Here is a 7423-nt window from a genome sequence, read left to right as displayed (position 1 = left end):
GCGGCGGCCCTGAGGGCTGAGCCTCTTGTGCGCCCCCGGTGGCGTTCAATTTACTGTGACTGGCCCTGGTCAGTATCTCCATGTGATCGATCACTTCTGATCCATTCACTGTGACTGGCCCTGGTCAGTATCTCCATGTGATCGATCGCTCCTGATCAATTCACTGTGACTGGACCTGGTCAGTATCTCCATGTAATCAATCGCTCCTGATCCATTCGCTGTGACTGACCCAGGTCAGCACACTGTCCAGTTCTGTTAGACCAGGAGGACAGCTGGTTTGGTGGTTCAGGTCCAGTCTCGCTGGTCCAGTGGTTCAGGTCCAGTCCTGTTAGACCAGGAGAACAGTTTTGGGGTTCCGGCTCCTCGTCTCTGCGCCCCGGTGTGCAGGAGAGACGCGAGGGCCGCGTGATTGGGCCTCAGCGGCTCGTGGACAAGCGGACCTGCGTCACTAACGGCGGGGAGGAGTAATGACTCTGCTGCTCGCTCGGCGTGTGTGCGCGGAGGTTCTCTAATCCACGTCCTCACGTCTGTCTGTTTTAATGATCTCTCATGTCGTGCGCGTGCGTGTCGTTGTTCACACTACAGAACAAACAGGTCGCCCACGGAACGGCGATCGATGTGAAACTGGCTGCGATCGTGGCCCCCGCAGTCGTGACGCGGCCCGGCTCCCCCCGAGCGCCGGTTCTGCAGTCGTCCGCCAAGCCCGGTCCGGAAGGTGGCTGCTGGAGGCAGGGGAATGCTCTGGGAGCTGGCGGGGTGTCGGAGGGAACAGGGGAGCACAGAAGGTGCTAGAAACTTTTGCCCCACCAGTTTGAGAGCGGGCGGAGCCGTGTCGAGCAGGGGGTGGGGGTTCAGCCCCGCTGTGTCACACCTCCGGCCACAGGGGGCGCCGCTGTGCTCGGCCCCGCGGTGTCACACCTCCAGCTACAGGGGGCGCCGCTGTGTGGAGCAGGACAGGAGCAGGTGGAGTCAGTCCAGGGCGTTCTGGGGGACGGGGGGCTCGGCCGGCCAGCGTTGAGGTTTAGGGGTGAGGACGGCGGGGCAGAGGGGTGAATACTACCCCAGGGGCATGGGCGCTGTAGGTACTGCTATCGTGACACACTGGATGTCTCTGTGTTTTTTTTCTTCTTCTTCACCGACTACTAATGTTGTACATAGCGTACGGGACAGATTGTTACACTAATATATGGAGACGTTGGTGCGTTCCCTGTCTGCGATCCTCGCGCTGCCTCTGGGCGGCGCTGGCGTGTCGAAGGCTCTCGGGTTCGTCTGGTTCTTGTCGTGAATCTTTTTGTAGAAGTTTTAATAAAGTAACATTTTCAGATAACTGGGTGTCCTGTTCTGCTTTCTGCATCCTGAGTGATCAACTGCCCCTGCTGCTGACTGGAAGTCATCAGTTAAAGGGTATCAGCTTCAACAACAGGGCTGTGCAGCTTGTTCCCCACCCCCGCCCCTCTCTGTGTACAGTAGAGCCTCCTGTCCTGACTGGAGGAGCTCACCTAGCTGTGTCTGGAGAGAAGCCAGGGTATCAGCTTGTTCCCCCCTCCCACCCCTCTCTGTGTACAGCAGTGCCTCCGGTATCAGCTTCAACACTGGCTGGATACAGAGAAGGGAGAGCTGGCGAGGAGCATGGCTCCGATCCTATCCTTGATCCGATCATGGCTCTAATTCCTATGGGAATTTATGAGAGACTTGTTTTCTATCTTCTGTGAGAGAACACAATCACAAAGCGCCTAAAACTGTACAACTCCAAGGTTTAGAAAACGTTTTTACAGAAACTATCCAGACAGTTTGGGGTCATGCGTTCGTTTGATCCAGCTGAGGATTCTGTATGACCCTGACAGACACACTGATTCCAGGTGAAAAATTCACACTGAGGTGACCTGTCTCCAGCTGTATGACCCTGACAGACACACTGATTCCAGGTGAGAGACTCACACTGAGGTGAACTGTCTTTCAGCTCTATGACAGATTCCAGGTGAGAGCTATACTGAGCTGAGCTGTATGAGCCCTCTTTAGATTTTGATAAGTTTTACACATCAAAGACGCAACTCCTTCAATGTCTCCCTCTCCCCACTCTGCAGAACACTACTGAATCCTATTGGTTGCCATGCTGCCTGGTAGTCTGGCTCCTTCCTAGGACTTTGTCCCTCCCTGGAGGCCTGGCACAACTGAGCTCCTCTTCTGTCGTCAGGCACTGCACCCCCACGTTCACAGTCCTTGGTGTTCCCAGAGACAGAGTGTCAATGATAAGGTCACTTCCTCCACAGCTTCCAGTCATACGCATCTGGCTCCAGTCTGGTGTCGTGTCGTCCCCTAACTGTAACCCACAGTGGAAACTCCATCTGGCTCCAGTCTGGTGCAGTGTCGTCCCCTAGCGTTAACCCACAGTGGACACTCCATCTGGCTCCAGTCTGGTGTCGTGTCGTCCCCTAGCGTTAACCCACAGTGGACACTCCATCTGGCTCCAGTCTGGTACAGTGTCGTCCCCTAGCGTTAACCCACAGTGGACACTCCATCTGGCTCCAGTCTGGTGCAGTGTCGTCCCCTAGCGTTAACCCACAGTGGACACTCCATCTGGCTCCAGTCTGGTGCAGTGTCGTCCCCTAGCGTTAACCCACAGTGGACACTCCATCTGGCTCCAGTCTGGTGCAGTGTCGTCCCCTAGCGTTAACCCACAGTGGACACTCCATCTGGCTCCAGTCTGGTGCAGTGTCGTCCCCTAGCGTTAACCCACAGTGGACACTCCATCTGGCTCCAGTCTGGTGCCGTGTCGACCCCTAGCGTTAACCCACAGTGGACACTCCATCTGGCTCCAGTCTGGTGCAGTGTCGTCCCCTAGCGTTAACCCACAGTGGACACTCCATCTGGCTCCAGTCTGGTGCAGTGTCGTCCCCTAGCGTTAACCCACAGTGGACACTCCATCTGGCTCCAGTCTGGTGCAGTGTCGTCCCCTAGCGTTAACCCACAGTGGACACTCCATCTGGCTCCAGTCTGGTGCAGTGTCGTCCCCTAGTGTTAACCCACAGCGGACACTCCATCTGGCTCCAGTCTGGTGCAGTGTCGTCCCCTAGCGTTAACCCACAGTGGAAAGTCCAACTGGCTCCTATTGCTCTGGCCGGTGTTTGTTTTTCATCCTCGTTGTTTCAGTCGTGACAAAAGGACCAGAAGAACTGGACGCTTGCATTGAAGCCCGATCCCACTGAAACTGCTCTGAGTTCCTCATTCTTATCACTTGCTAATAAATCCTTCTGTTCACCCAGTGGAATTGGCAAGCAGTCACTCGTCATCTGTTCCTATGTCTGGCGTCGGGCAGCCCAAATCTCCCGTCTGCCCTTCAGGGAATGTGAATCTCAGATGCTCCCATCACACCCTCGATCAGTGATCAGTGACTAAATGCTTGTGTACAACCCAACGGGCCTGTTGAACCAAAGTCTCTCACTGGAGGGCTGCATCAGTGGTGGGGCTTCAGCCTCATCCTCGTGGTCAGGATGCCTCGCCTTGCACTTATATCTGTCGCATTGATTATGATTTATAATAATGTGATCATGTTGCTTTATTGCCCCTATACAATTTCTTGCATTAGCTTGCTCTCCATGAGACAGACACACAGACAGGGAGAGAAGCTGGGGGTCAGAGTGCAGGGTCAGGCATTGTACAGCGCCCCTGGAGCAGTTGGGGTGAAGGGCCTTGATCAGGGTTCCAACGGAGTAGGATTCCTCTGCTGGCCGTGGGATTTGAACCGGCAACCTTCCAGCCAGAGGAACAGATCCTCAGCCACAGAGCCACCGCTCCACCCCAGAAGAGTATTGACATTCCCTGACCGGGAATCGAACCCGGGCCGCGGCGTTGAGAGCGCCGAATCCTGACCACTAGACCACCAGGGACGCTACAGGGACACTTGACCGTACAGCTGAAAGATCACTCCCTGTAGTGCGACAAGCTTGCAAAGCCCCATTAACACCTTTTCTATTTTTTGTCTCCCCGCAGGAATCACGTTATGGGACGCCGAGACGCTGCAGAAAGACATCGACGTGCGTCCTCAGCCGAATACAGATTTCCAAATCATTCCGTCCGACGCCACGGAGGACAAGGCATCCGCTATGAATGTGGAGGCGAGCTTCCTCTGTGGGCGCTTCACGTTCGGCAGGAAAGTAGAAGGGAACAATAAGGTCATCATCCTTCTGGGGGCCACGGGGGCAGGGAAGACCACCCTCATCAACGCGATGATCAATTACATCCTGGGCGTGCAGTGGGAGGATCGGTTTCGATTCAAGCTGATCCACGAGGAGACCAAGCGCTCGCAGGCGGAGAGTCAGACCTCCATCGTGACGTCCTACGAGCTCCACAACCAGAAGGGATTCGTCATCCCCTACTCCCTCACGTTCATCGACACCCCGGGGTTCGGAGACACGCGGGGACTCTCTCAGGACAAGCTGATCACAGAGCAGGTGAAGTGTGGACCACATCGATACCGTGTGCTTCGTGGTCCAGGCGTCTCTGGTGTGGCTGACCTCCATCCAGCGGTATGTCTTCAACTCCATCCTCTCCATCTTCGGGAAGGACATCGCCGAGAACATCCTCGTCACGTTTGTAGACGGGAAGGACATCCCCGTCCTGGGCGCCATCGAAGCCGCGGGCCTGCCCTGCCGCAAGAACCGGAAGGGCAAAGCGACGCACTTCGAATTTAACAACTCCGCCCTTTACACGCAAAACGAGAGGCCCGACATCGATTCCAACGGGGAGGGCTCCGGGAGCGACGACGAGGAAGAGGACGAGAACAAGCTGGAGAAAATCGTCTGGACGAACAACGTGAAGCAGCTGAAGAGGTTTTTCCAAACGTTGGAGAAGACCTGAAGCTGGTGAAGGACCTGACGCTGACAAAGAAAGTCCTGGAGGAGCGCGAGAGGCTGGAGATGGCGATGGCGAGGCTGTTGCCTCAGATCTTGGCCGGGTTGGCGAAGCTGAGCGAAATGAAGAAGATGAAGGCATGTCTGGAAAACGAGCAGGCCAACATGGAGCAGAACAAGAACTTGAGACGGAGATCGAGGAGCTGGTGCCGAAACGGAAAAACACCAAGCATCTCTCAACAAACTGCAACAACTGTCTGGTTTTGTGCCATTCAGGATGTTTCCTTCCCACACCAGGAGAAATCAGTCTCTGCGTCGTCATGGATGACGCTGGACACTGTGATCTGTCCAGGTAACTGCCACTACTCCGCTCACATATCCGAGATGACGATGTGGGAGTACGAAGTGGTCAAGATCATGAAAACAGTCAAAGAACTCAAGGACAACTTCATTAAAGCTTCCGGCAAATTCATGTCGACGAAGGAGATGCTTGAGAAAATCGAAATGGACTTTGAGACGAACGAGGATCGGATCATGCAGCTGATCAGGCTGTCCTCCAACTGCCTGGCGAGGCTGGAGGAGATCGCCCTGAAGCCCAACGCTCTGTCCACGGCCGCCTACATCGAGCTGCTCATCCGAAACGAGGAAGAGGAGGCCCGCATCGCCGAGCTGCACAAGATGAAACAGCACGCCGAGATCCTCGCCAAGATCGCCAACAACGAGAAACTGCTGCCGGAGGAGCGCAGGATCGTGAGGGAGAGAAACCAGAGGCTGAGAAAAATCGCTCAAGACGTCAAAGTGGCGAGCTCCGTAGTGAGAGCCTGGACTGCAGGACACTGAACATATTCCGCACCGCCCGAGAACTCCTGCAGGAAACTCTATCTTGCGTTAAATCTCGAGTAAACCAAAACACAGAATAATGTTTGGGTTTCGTAAAATAACTGTTCCTAATAGTTCAACTGAAATAAAATAATAACTTAGTTCTACTCAATCCCTTTAGTTTTAAAATCTACAAAAATCATTTTAAATTCTCTAAATTCAAAGCTTTCCTTTCACCAGACCTCCAGCCAGACTGATGTTGACCTCTCTCTCATGCTGTCGGGATAAAGCTGCCTTTCAAATCAATCGGCATCCTGCTGCGACTGAGATGATTTAATGTCCACAGGGGAAAGTGTGGTTATAGATTATAAAGACCGCAGGACACCTCAGGGTTTGCAGACACAACAGTCAGACGAGAGAAGGCGTCGCTGCCCTTCCTGACCACATCTCCTTAGCAGAAGATCTGAACGCAGATCAAACACTTCTAAGGAACAGCCGCTTCAAGAACAGTTCTCAACACGTCAGTGCGAATTTCAAATTGCATTTCAATATTTTTTGTCTGGCGTCTGTACTTGGTAGATCCATAGGCCGGTGAAAAATGAAAAATACCTTTCCTCTGAGTGACCTGTTGTGCTCTATTTCTGGGTGACCTTGGACATCATCCATCTCTAATGAACGGTGTTGACTTCTGACGATTCTTGTGCACTCTCTCTCACCTGTATATAAAAGCACACTTCAGTCACCTGCAGGCGCGAGGCACTGCTGACGAGAGACGCTCTGATCCTCAGGTACGGGGCTGTGAAAGAGCGAGAGGCTGGAAGTGGGGCCTGCTCCTCCTCTCTCTCCCCCGTGCGCTCACAGGGTCGGTCTCTCTGAACGTGCCGAAGACGGGCGGAACTCAACACCCCTGCCTTGACAATGAGAGGAATAACAGGTAATCAAAACATTTAAGGACACCGACTGACTGACCTTGCCAAGAGCGTTCATGAGGTTTCAAACCGAAGTTCGGGAGGAAGGCGAGAGCCGTTGCTCGCCTGCACTCGTCAGTCTCACACTCAGCACATCTCACACTCCTTCACCGCAGCAGCTCAATCCTCTCCAGCGCACTCTTTACAGTCCATTTGCACCACGGAGAGGAGACCCAGGAGACAGAGGCTCCGGATCCAGGAACGCCTGAGGGGCGACGGAGAGGAATCCACCGTCACACACAGCAGTGACAAGGGCACACGCAGTCACATGGGGACACCACAGCAGATGATCGCTTGACGGCATCGCAGCCGAAACACGGGGTCGAGCCCCGAGAATTTCACAAGGCACTCAAGCCAATCAATCACTCTCTTTTCTTGAGATCGAAAGTTAATGGAGGTTCCAGGAGAGAACATCAGAGCAGGAACAGGATACCCCCGTCCCCGCAGTGTGACTGTTCCCGCCAGAGCCCACAGACCACACTCATTCCCCAGCAAAAGTCCTGAACTGGAAGACAAGAACCGGGGCAAACCAGTAAGTTACTGCTGATCACTACTTAATAAACTTCAAGGTTTAACGGACAACCTGCGGATCTCCTGTTTTCAGTTTTTATATCGTTGTTTTTGAGTCACACATCCAGAACACCCTTTCATAACGCATCTGTACGCCCTGTTCTTGCATTTCTTTGGGTTAGTTTCTGCTCACTTCCCCTGGAGTGAAACACGCCTCCGAAATAAGTGTTTATAAAACTTTCATTACCTGAAGTCAAATAAACCTGCAAGAACACG

The 7423-nt window shown here is 53.7% G+C and overlaps 1 non-coding gene and 1 pseudogene across 1 annotated transcript; one reads left to right on the top strand and one right to left on the bottom strand.

Moving 5' to 3' along the window:
- Positions 1-549: 549 nt before the first annotated feature.
- LOC148812611 (uncharacterized) lies at positions 550-6935 on the top strand (annotated as a pseudogene).
- Positions 3816-3887, bottom strand: trnae-cuc (transfer RNA glutamic acid (anticodon CUC)). Its single transcript has one exon. It is a non-coding gene; the product is annotated as a tRNA-Glu (tRNA).
- Positions 6936-7423: the final 488 nt, after the last annotated feature.

This window comes from Atractosteus spatula (genome assembly GCF_055471065.1).
Source record: "Atractosteus spatula isolate fAtrSpa1 chromosome 10 unlocalized genomic scaffold, fAtrSpa1.hap1 SUPER_10_unloc_2, whole genome shotgun sequence".
NCBI classification, from domain to species: Eukaryota; Metazoa; Chordata; class Actinopteri; order Semionotiformes; family Lepisosteidae; genus Atractosteus; species Atractosteus spatula.
This window is presented reverse-complemented; position numbering and strand designations above follow the sequence as displayed.